This window comes from Triturus cristatus, chromosome 4_1 (genome assembly GCF_964204655.1).
Source record: "Triturus cristatus chromosome 4_1, aTriCri1.1, whole genome shotgun sequence".
In the NCBI taxonomy this organism is placed as follows: Eukaryota; Metazoa; Chordata; class Amphibia; order Caudata; family Salamandridae; genus Triturus; species Triturus cristatus.
In genome coordinates this window covers 144,045,823-144,057,694 of record NC_140585.1, presented here as the reverse complement: position 1 = coordinate 144,057,694, position 11,872 = coordinate 144,045,823, and the positions used below count along the sequence as shown (strand labels likewise).

Sequence of the window (11,872 nt, the reverse complement as noted above, 5' to 3'; positions counted from 1 at the left end):
TCAAAAGAATAATGGACGGGATAGCGAGAGGATCATGGGATGGTTTTCTCCACAACGTCCATGGGTGGAATGAAGCAGAAAGAACACGACTAGGAAAGACATGGAGAGTCCGGGACGAACTAAGCACAATAGAAAATGGTATCCTGCTAAGAGGGTCACGTTTTGTCATCCCTCAGAGCCTGCAAGACCGAGTCACTGTCCTGGCACATGAAGGGCACCGGAAGAATGAAGTCCCGACTGCGGGAAAAACTGTGGTTCCCCGGGCTAGAGGAAGCCGCGGAGAGGGTAGTCAAAAACTGCCGAGCATGTCACCTGACCGGGAATGCAGAAGCTCCGGCCCCGGTGATCACGGAAGACCCTGCCCCAGCTCCCTGGTCGTGGGTGAGCCTGGATTTCGGGAGCTTCCCCGATGGGAGGGTCACTGCAGTGCTAACGGACAGTTGCACAAAGTACCCCTGTGTCGAGATCTTACCATCCACAGTATTCAATCATTTAGCCCCGGCACTCCTGAAAATATTTGCACTCTTTGGCCTACCACATGTCATCAAGACGGACAATGGACCTCCATTCCAGGGAGGTGAATTCAAAGAGTTCCTGTCGAGGTTAGGAATAAAACACCACCGCATAACTCCACAATGGCCGCAAGCCAATGGCGAAGTGGAACGGTTCATGTTATGTCATGTTATGTTATGTTATGAGCATTTATAAAGCACGTCTCGTACCAAAAAGGTGTCCTGCGCTCAGAGAAGACCCAAAGAGGAATAGAATGAGAGAGATGAAGGCATATGGAAGATCAATACTTGAAAAGAAAGGTTTTTGCGGACAATTAACAAAATCTTGCGCATAGCCGTAGCGGAACAAACAGATCCAGAAGTAGAACTACAAAAGTTCCTGAGGGAGTACCGCAGCACACCACACTGCACAACTCAGAGAACCCCGTGGTCGTTGATGCTGGCCGGGCCCCGGCGGGACAGTTTTCCAGTAGCAGAAAACTGGGAGCCAGAGCCGTACAACGCATCAGCGACGCAGCGCCGAAGAACCACGGCCAATGCAAAAGCAAGCCAACGGAGGCGAGCCAAAGACCGTACCCTGAGGCCAGGGTGTAAGGTACTAATAAGAAACCGGAGAAGTGGAGGAAAATTCCGAACACCCTATGAAGATGGTCCATGGTCGGTGCAGGAGGTCCGAGGAAAGGCAGTAACGGTGGAGCGGAATGGAGAAGTGATAACCAGGAACATTTTGTGGTTCAAAGAAATTCCAGAGACAGAACATGAACGTCAGGTGTCTGGACATGCACCAAGTCGAGATGTGACCCTGAATGAATCGAGACTAACTCACACCGATGAACCACAACAAAGCTTGCAACCGGCAAGAGAAGAAGGGGAGACTGACGTGCCAGGGACAAACATCGAAGCTGGAACTGTCAGTCCCACTAGAGGAATGAGCGCAGTGCAACACAGGTACAACCTGCATCCCAACCCACGACCTAATAGCCAACTAACAGAATTCGCATGGAGTGCGCAAGTTGGTCGGAAAAGAAAAGAACTGATTTGGAATGGGATGTAACGGTCTAGTTGTTACGCTAGCGGGAGACCCCCGGAAGCACACACACACACTATGTATCACTCTCTGGCCAGGCGTGGCCAGAGAGAGTATAAATAAAAGGGCGGAGGTCGCTCGGGACCTTCCGGCCCAGACCAGTACACCTGCCTCATGTGTCTTATTTCTCCGCCGTCCTCACCACGTGGCCCGGCATCAGTAGGCCTCACTGGTAGCGGTGTCCCCACGCTGGCGCATCTCCACAGGCATGACGTCCTGCCAGGAGAGCGTGTAGGGGAAGGAAAATCCTTTAAAGAGAGTCATTGCCTCTCTGGATTTCCCTTCTCTTTTTGAAACTCGGGAGAAGCAGCATTGTCATGGTATCACCAAGGCTTCAAGTGGAAGCTTTTTCAATATTATATAAAAAACATAGTTGCTGCTTATTTATCTATGCAACTAACAACCATTTAGAAAGCCAATAGTGCTGACTTGTTGCAGGTATGATGTTACTTGGTGTATCATATATCTGGATGCAATGAGAAACAGCAAAATAAAAGTCAGGCGATACACTATGGGAAGCCAGACTTTTAGCTGAAGTGTTTTTAAGCCACGGCCTTTAATTAATATACCACGCCCCCGTGAGAGACCCCCCAGTTTTTTCATTCCACTTAAAACCCTGTCCATTCTCCCTATAAGTTAAATAGCTAAATATCTGTCGGGTTTGCAGCTTTACCAAGTGATTAGAAACAGAAAGATGTCTAGTAGGGCAGCCTCTGTGCCCACTTCTCATACCATATACCGCCCTTTGTCACATCACCCCAGCTGAGCCCTTGATAGCTCAGTTGGTAGAGCGGAGAACTGCAGTGAAGTGCTGGACATCCTTCGGACACTGGTTCAAATCCGTCCCGAAGGAATTTTGCAAATTCTTAACTCTTTTACATTAGAAAACGCCTCTTTCTCAGCCACTCACACACCTGGGCTTTTCCTGCCTCCTCTCTTCTCCTTTACAACCCAGCTCTCTCCTACTGTTCGGGTGGGAGGGTCTCCCTCCCCACTCCCTGTGTGCAGCCCCCGCTGCAATCCTCCATCATCAGACAGAGCCAGGGGCCCCTGGGCTGAAGAGCCAGGCCGGGCCCAGTCGGAAGCAGCCCTGGGAGCTGGTTGCTGTGACTCTGGCATCAGGTGATGCTGCTGAGAGCGCTGCTGAGAGTGTCTGCTAGGAGGTGAGAAGGTTCTTGTGAGGTGTGAGGGAGGAGAGTGTTTGTGTGTGTATTGTGTGAGGGAGTGTGTGTGTGTGTGTGTGTGTGTTTGTTTTGCCTGTGGGCCCCTGTGTTGGTGTGAAAGAGTTGAAAAATGACACGAATTCGCAGCATATGAGGATGGACAGGCGGGTTTTCGGCCACATGAGGAGCGGCCCAGTCACAGGAGGTACACCTGTTCCTCGTTAGTATAGTGGTCAGTATCCCTGCCTGTCACGCGGGAGACCGGGGTTCAACTCCCCCATGGGGAGAATTCCTTCATATTTTTTAAAGCATGACAACTCTACCTTTATTTACGTCATCTAGAATGTGACGCTTTTCATTAATGACATCATCTCCTAGAAGTCAAAGATTTACTAATGCAATCTCATAACTTCATATCAATCACGGGCAATTTTTAAATCTGACTCTTTTTGGAAAGAATGTCTGCCTTTTCATTTTAAGCTTCTGTGTACTTTATTGAAAAAAGAAACATGCACGAAGCGTTGTTATTTACATCAAAATCAAAGGACTACATGATATATAAAATGCATTGAAGCCTGTTTTTTTTCAAGAAACAAATTAAATGATGGCTCGGGCCCCTAATGAGGAATTGTTTTATATGAAAGTGAATCTTTTCTAAACTCTTTATGGCAGATTCACAAGCCCCTTGCGGCACCTTTACGCCGCAGTTGCGTCCAAGAGCTCTGTTGCTAGAGTATTACAAAACAAACCCTATAATTAAATAAAAGCACTTCAAATAAATGCACACAATACAATAACAGATCTTCAAATTAATCCATATAATGCAATACCAACACCAACACCCTCCTTGTTGTGAGTAGGTGGGCACCTATTCACATCTGGAGACCACCCTTGGTATCCATCAGGAGGCAGTGCACCAGAGCCAACTGATCTCTGGTCACCACTTTTTCATGTCGTACGTTCCTTGACACGGGGACTGTAAGTCCGGTCTTCTAGCAGTCATGTCATGCCACTATGTACAAATAGTATGGAGTGGAGTCCTTGGCATAGGGCCACGTTGTACGCCAGGGAGTCTTTGGGGGGGGGGGGGGCTGGCTGAGCGTTATCTAGTTTGTTTTTACCTAGTGAATTTCCCATTGTGAGAGGTGAGTGTGGAGTGTGTCAAGTGCAAGCGCTAAACAGGGACAGGGCAGACACACCGGACAGATGGGTGGGGGCCTCGCGCCGGACAATGGACAGACACCACCACAGTGGGTTAACGTACGTGATCATACTCTTCTCAGCCACTCTCCAGCTGATGTGATAGCAGAGGGAGCCATTCGTCAGGCAAACAGACAGATCAGTTACTTCAAGTTCACCCAAGCGGTTATAAGTGAGAATGAGAAATAGTTCTGGGTGCTAAATACTGGCGTCCCATGAACGGAAGAAAAGGTGACAGAATAGTGTCGGAAGGAAGGTTAGTAATTCCGCCTCCTTGCAGTCTTCCGTTATCCCATAAGCTGGCGGAAGGGGCGGCTAGGCGGAATTGGAGTCTGTCAGGCAATCCACTAGATAGTGCAGGGTGGTGAACTCTACATTCAGTGCAGGCAAACATATGAAACAAAACACATCCCTGCGCGCAGCGCTGTCAAAGAGGCTGTGTACTAAGAGTATGTGTATTGCCCTTACGCTAATCCCAAAATAGTAACGGGGGGACTTTTATTACCTCAAGAGTTCTCAGGGACAGGACGCAGAGGGTCACTTGCCCTGTATATTATTATTGAACGATGGCGTAAAGGACAATTGATATGGGGCAGTCAGACAGATTAGCAGCGTCAAATGTTAGTGGTGTTAGCGTCACAATACCCAAAGAAGAGATAACATCATACAGAGACTAGTAAAGCTCTGGGACCCTAACCAAACCTTGCCACTATATATAAGAAGCCTATGTGGTACACAAAAAAATGCAAGGAATCCCCATAGCAACAAACAAATCAGCAACCACGAATAAATCAACAACAAACAGGTCAACTACAACAAATAGGTCAACCGATACTCCCCCCCCCTTGTGCCTAGGAAATTCCCTAGGCACAGCTGGAGACCGCATCAGGCGTCCAGTAGGAGGCAGCGCCCCACTGGGTACCCGGGTCCAGCGGCGCTGAGGTGAGGCAACTTGGCCCAGACCTGAGTACAGGGACCTGGAGAACTGGCGCCCTAAGAAACCGTTGCAACCAAAAGAGGGGCAGTCCAGGAACCGCCACTCCCACGATATCGTACCTGTACCAAACAGGATGCGCGCTGTCAGGGGTGCAAAACCGCCACCACCTGAACCTGGGGAGCCAAACTGCCACAACTCTAAAACGAGGGGCTACCTGCTACCACCCAAAACCTCGGGAGCATAACTGCTACAACTCTAAAACGAGGAGCTACCTGCTACCACCCAAACTGGAGTACATAACTCCCAAAGGAAACTTACCAGCGTCTGTTGAGTCTGGCAAAGCGTACCGACCTCTGTTCAAGTCAACGGGAAAAATCTGTGAATGTCCTGCCCCCCCCAACGGCTCGGGACTCTCTGCTAGCAAGACAGGGGGGTGCAGTAGGTCGCCCTCCTCGGCACGCCATCAGCCAGGTGCTGCCTGGCACCAGGGAGTCACTGCGTGCTGGGAACCTGCAGAAGGGCGCTGTCACCGGCCAGGTGGGGAGGAAATCCGGACCAGGAACTGAACGGTAGAGCAAAAATGCACATGTAAAAATTCAGGCAGAGAGCGGCAGCAATGTCAGAGATCAAGAGCTACGCACGGAACCAGAGGAGAAAGCCTGTCTGCATCCTCTAACGAGGGGCAGACACAAAACAGGAACTCAGTCCACATCCGAATGATGACAGACCGCAAAGTAAATCACAAGAGCCACAAAAAGAACACAGAAGAAAGTGATAAGTACAGGCGTAATGATAGCCATTGAGGTTTCCCACAAGTCGGGGAAGCAGACCTTATATATGTCGCCCGGGCACAAGCATATTACCCTTGACATAGGAGAGAGAGAGAGAGAGAAAGGAAAAGGGAGCAGGAGCCAGAGGCAAAGCGAAGTCAACAGACGGGCAGACAGTCCCCCAGCGTTCCAAGGGAGGCGGAGGAGAGAGGAAGGCAAATGGAAATCGTCCTTCATCCACACGTCTCCGAACCCTGATGGAAGCTGGAGTCCAGGCCGCCAGTCCTTGAAATCGCCAGTGGTCTGGAAGCTGCATTCTCCACCAAATGTGGAATCTGAAATATAAGCAAGAAATGAATCCACACAAACGGTCCTCAGTCAAGGGTAAGATAACAGCGTTTATTAGAAACCAACAACAGATTAGCGTGCAGCACGGGGGCACCCAGCAAAGTCACTGAGTGCCCAAAGATGTGACATTGGTGATAGCTTTTATAAGCCAAAACCACAAAGGATACGGCATCATCACATACGTAGCACAAATTAAGCATAGTTCATTTGACCAATTTGCAAGGGCCTAGATAGTTATATACCATTTAAGGTCCGAAAAGTACTGTTGCAGACTGCGTGACCTAGGTCTGCTTCTGGGACTTTCCACTGTAATGTAAGATATAGGTCTGGTGCTTTTTCAGTTAATAGTTGCAACATAATAGAATGGACCAGACATATTACAAAATGTGCTATGCTGAAATGTCTGTGTCTACATGAGCAACTTCTGTATTATTCTTGATCGAACCGTGTGTTACAAAAGCTGTGTCTCTGAAGCGAATGGTAAAGTACGGGCATTTTGTGCACTGCTTTTCATGTCAATTTAGCAGGGCCTAGAAGCTTACAGCATTTGGTATCATACAAAAAAGATGGCTTCTACAACACTTTATTAAAGGTTTTCTTTTACACACTTCTTTCCCGTCTGTGTGTCTCCTTGTGAGTTATGCGGCGTGGAGGGTGCGTGGAGTCCGATCCACACTGTACGTGTTACTGCTGTGCAGCCACAGGAGAAAGGTGTCCACACAGACACAGGAATTATAAACCACCCGTGTGGAGCATCACGTGATGCCCAGCACCGCCTAAAGATAATGTATATATGTCCACAGAGACCAGGAGGATGTAAACAGGAAGGGAGGGGTCATCTGAGAGTGAGAAATGGGCTCTCTGGTCACTGCTAAATACCTAGAATAATACAAAAACAAATTAAGTAAATAACAAAAGCAGCTCAGGTCCCACCTAGATTTGAACTCAGATCGCTGGATTCAGAGTCCAGAGTGCTAACCATTACACCATGGAACCGCCTGTGCACTCCACAGGTCACATTTAAATCATTCAAAGACACAGGCTGCTGCTGTCAGTCACTTGTAGACTTTCTATTGGTCAGCAGTGTATGTTAAACGTGCCACAAAAGAAGTCTATTTCAAAATTAAACCCTTAAACACCATACACCAAACCTTTCTTCACCCAAACACACGGAAAATGACACATTTGGTGCTTTCAACAGTCCTTTTAGGGCAGTACTCTCACTTGCTCTAAGAGTTGGTGTAATGCGGAAACTTCCTAATCTTAATCTTCTAGAAATCAACACCGAGCAGGTTTAATGTCATAAAACAAACTCTAAAACACAACAAGGCACGGGATTAATGTTAGAAAACTAAGGGGCATATTAGCAACGGCCAGCGATAATTATCGCTGGCCGTGCTTAGCGATAATTTTATTATCGCAAGCTATCTCTGGAATTTATCGCCCTGATAGCGCGTTATTAACAACGCGTTTCTCCAGGGCGATAAATATTCCAGAGATAGTGAGGTTATCTCCGTTTTGCAGGGAACATCGCTGGTTTTCCAGCGATGTTCCCTGCCAAACATCGATAACCTTGCTGATACGACCGTATCAGCTTAATCCACCCCAATGCTGGGGATAGGTAAGTCTGCATTTTAGCAGACGTTAGTTTTTGGAGAAAACAGCTGTTTTCTTCAAAAACTAACGTGTGCTAAAATGCTGGGGCAGGCTTGTAAATATCGCGATGTGAACATCAGCGATATTTGCAAGGCTGTACATCCGGGGTACGCCCAGTAACGCCCACTTTGCATCTCATTAGAGATGCAAAGGGAGGTGTTTGGAAAAAGGGTGCTAGCATGCGCTAATGCATGTTAGCACCCTCTTGTAAATAGGGTGATAGTTTTATCTCCGCTTTTTTGGCTTTTTAAGCCAAAAAAACGGAGATAAAGCCTTTGTAAATATGCCCCAGAGTCTGAAACCGCCTCTTCCGTAGCACGGGCGGAGCAGGAAATAAACAAGCATTTTCCACGGTGAGAGCACAGGAAACTGGTGCTTTGTAATCCAGGCGCTATTTATATATAATCTGTACTCTTTATTGTGCAATAAAAGACAAACAACGAATAACCCTTCCTAGTATTAATCTGACGTTTGTTCCTCCGGGTCATTAATATACAGCAGCTGTGCAGCAGGGGCTGGGGCGGGAACAGGAGCTGAGGGGTCGGTGTAACCTCAAAGGGCTTTAGACAGATAGCAGTGGAAGAGAAGGAAGGGAAATGTATTAATATTTAGGGCCTTTTAGGTTTGTAGGAAATAAGAGAAAGTTTAATAGGTCCCTGTAGTAAAATATGTGATCTTCCCATACCGGGAGTCGAACCCGGGCCGCCTGGGTGAAAACCAGGAATCCTAACCGCTAGACCATATGGGAGGCTGCTGATATGTTGTACATCTTAGTATTTGTGAGAGGTGTCTGTCCTGTCAGACGCCACTCTGTACACATCAAGTCATACTGCCAGTGTCAGGGTCTCACCATCAATGGGGTAACAGACCCCCCACTCTTGGCAAACCAGAAGGAATGAGGGGTCATGATTTGTGCAACAACCTGCTCAGGCAGGCAACTAGAGCCAAATTTCGGGGGGGGGGCTGAAAAAGATTTCGGGGGGGGGGGGGGGCTAAGTCTTCCAGCCATAGGCAGAATGGCTGTAAGAAGGGGTGAAAACACAACAAAAGCCTCATTAACGAGTAAATGGTCTCTTAAAGACCCGTGAAGTACTCTGGTGCGGCTGCAATTAGATGGACGCCAGCCCGCCAGGCTGTCTCGGCCGGGCTGACAAACATGATGGGTGAGCCCAATGGGTGTTGCGCGCCTGAACCTGAACCTGCTCGTCTCATTATTTACAACCCTGGAACTTCTCCAGACAGGGAGCCCAGGACCAGAGGACAGCAGCAGCCCCCGCATTGCCTCTTACATCCCCCCTGGAGCCAGAAAAAACCACGCCCCTCTCCCCAGGGCACCCCTCCACTCCCGTGTCCTGTCACCAGGCTGAGGGCCCCACAGACCCCTCTCCAGTTACCGTCCAGCTCCTTCCTTGAACTACACTCTCTCCCTGCACCTGTCACAGGCACCAAGCTGCCTCGCCCCCCCCCCCTCCCTCCTTAGCTCCAGTTACACCCGGGCACCAGAAGTAAACACTCCTCCTTGATACAACTATGGCCCAGTAACCTCTGAGTGCCCTCTGACCCCCACAGACTGCATTTCTGGCAGACCTCTTTCATAGAGGAGTTCAGTTGAGACGATGCTGCCGAGTGGCAAAGGGCTGACAATGGCTCAGCATTTCACCCAGTCTCCTCCTATTACCATCTTTGTTACACCCACAGCATATAAGAGCTCTGATAGGTCAGAGGGGACATCCCTCTTGTCACCTTCTGGTGGTTAAACAGATCCATTACAAGGACCAGCCCCTGTACTTTAAGACCAGCACCTGGGGCCCCCTGGGGTCTGAGTGTGTTTCACATTCACAGACAGGGACTCGCTGACACTGGTGACCTCCACTGACTGAATCACCTTTACCAACATCACAGACCAGAAACATAAAATGTAACACTTGATTAAGTTTGACATTATATTGTTTAATAAGATAACATTGAAACCCAGAGTACGTGAATACCATTTTTATAATTAAAATGCACAAATCCCCAAAACACTTCTAAGTATTTAATGTTTCAAAGAACATTTGAACCTAAAAAAATAACTCTTAAAACACCATAACAAATGTTACCCAGGATCTACAGCAATAATTTGTCTAAAAGTAAACATGAAACACCCTAAAAAAATAAAAAACAGATATAACTCTGATCCAATACTGAGAAACCTATGGTGTTTGAGCGCTATACATATATATATATAACTAGATCATATAACCCTATTATTAACTTTTGAATCCCCCAAATAATAAATGGAAATCTACAATCAAAATCAGTCACTACTCACCCATGTTACCTATTAGTTAAATATCTGGCGGCTTTGCAGCTTTATCAAGCCCCTGAGTTGGTGTTTACAAACAGAAATCTGCCTAGGTGGGCAGGTCCGGGCCAACTTCTCATGCCGTATAGCGCCTTATGAACATCAGTCCCCTGAGCCTTCGGTAGCTCAGTTGGTAGAGCGGAGGACTGTACCCTGAGCCTTCGATAGCTCAGTTGGTAGAGCGGAGGACTGTAGTGGGAAAGCTGACATCCTTAGGTCGCTGTTTCGAATAAGGAACTTTGCAAACTCTTAACTCTTTTTCCTCTGCTTACTCAGACACTCACACACCTGGGGGCAGATTTATGTTTCCTGGCGCATCCCTGCAAATCAGCAGGGATGCGCCAGGAAAGATGCGTCACGCAAGTTTACCCTTGCCCCACCACAGATGCGCCGCATTCACAATGCAGCGCATCGTGGCGCAAGGATAAACAGATGCGTGACGCATCTGATGGCGTAAGGGCGGCGCATTGCTGGAGTCGTGTCGCAAGCACGACGCAACTCCAGTAATGTTTAGGGGCTGCCCATACCTTACATGCTGCATCATGCCTTACGCCTGCTTCAAGCAGGCGCAAGGTTTTGACGCAGCAGCGTCGGAAAAGTGACTGAGTGAAATCTTGTAGATTTCACTGCGTCACTTTTCCGAGGCTTTTTCCGCTGGAACGCCCACCCTGCAAACATTAAACCTGACGCAGGTTTAATGTGGCGCAGGGCTTTACACCGTGACGCATCTATGGAGATGCGTCACGATGTAAATAGGGCGCAACGTGGCGCAGGATTTACGCCGCCGCTGCGTCACAAAAGTGACGCAACGGCGGCGTAAAAGTGGCGCAAGTCTAACATAAATCTGCCCCCTGGGCTTTTCCTGCCTTCTCTCTTCTCCTTTACAACCCAGCTTTCTCCTTTGGCGCGGGCGGGTGGGAGGGTCTCCCTCTCCACTCCCTGTGTGCAGCCCCCGCTGCAATCCTCCATCATCAGACAGAGCCAGGGGCCCCTAGGCTGAAGAGCCAGGCCGGGGCCCCGCCGGAAGCAGCCCTGGGAGCTGGTTGCTGTGACTCTGGCATCAGGTGATGCTGCTGAGAGTGTCTGCTAGGAGGTGAGAAGGTTCTTGTGAGGTGTGAGGGAGGAGTGTGTTTGTGTGTGTTTTGTGTGAGGGAGTGTGTGTGTTTGTTGAGCCTGTGGCCCCCTGTGTTGGTGTGAAGGAGCTGGGAAACGAGAAAGATCAGTTACAGGCAGGACAGAGCATAGTATCGTCATTGGCATCCACTGTACGCCCCTCCCACCATATATACATTTCCCAATAATAAACACACAACACAGTTTGTTAGATTGGGTATAAATGCCGCAGGTTTATTACATACACCGTTATGTAATGGTGGGTTATCTTACTGGCGATCCAAGGGCAGGCAACCAACTGGGCCGCCTGCTCGCCTGATGAGCCGGGCAGCACTGGAGCGAAGCCCGCCTCTGCAGCCCTACCAGTGATTCTCTTACAGGATCACATGACCGTTGGTAACTTCTTACTCACGCCCCTTCCAGGGCGGAGCGTCGCATAGCAACCCCCGATTGTTCAGGCCCACAACCGCCCGAAGGACTAGCGGGGCACCAACACGGCATCCAGGACCCCCCCCATGAAGCTCAGCGAATTTGTCTCTGGCACCCCCTATGGTGCTGCGCAGAGGTACCCTTTGTACCGGCCTGCTTCCAGATCGCCCTGTAACTCCGCCTGCTACGAAAAAGGAAAACATTACAATACTCTCTACCACCCCCACCTGCCACCACCACGCCGGGTAAGCGGAAGGGAGGGATGCGCCGAGCAGGGCAAAGAGGTCGACCTCATGGTGGGGGAGGGCTATAT

The 11,872-nt window shown here is 49.0% G+C and overlaps 1 non-coding gene across 1 annotated transcript; it reads right to left on the bottom strand.

Annotated features, from left to right (window-relative positions):
* Positions 1–8,349: 8,349 nt before the first annotated feature.
* On the bottom strand, positions 8,350–8,421 carry TRNAE-UUC (transfer RNA glutamic acid (anticodon UUC)). The gene has a single exon. It is a non-coding gene; the product is annotated as a tRNA-Glu (tRNA).
* Between the last annotated feature and the right edge of the window lie 3,451 nt (positions 8,422–11,872).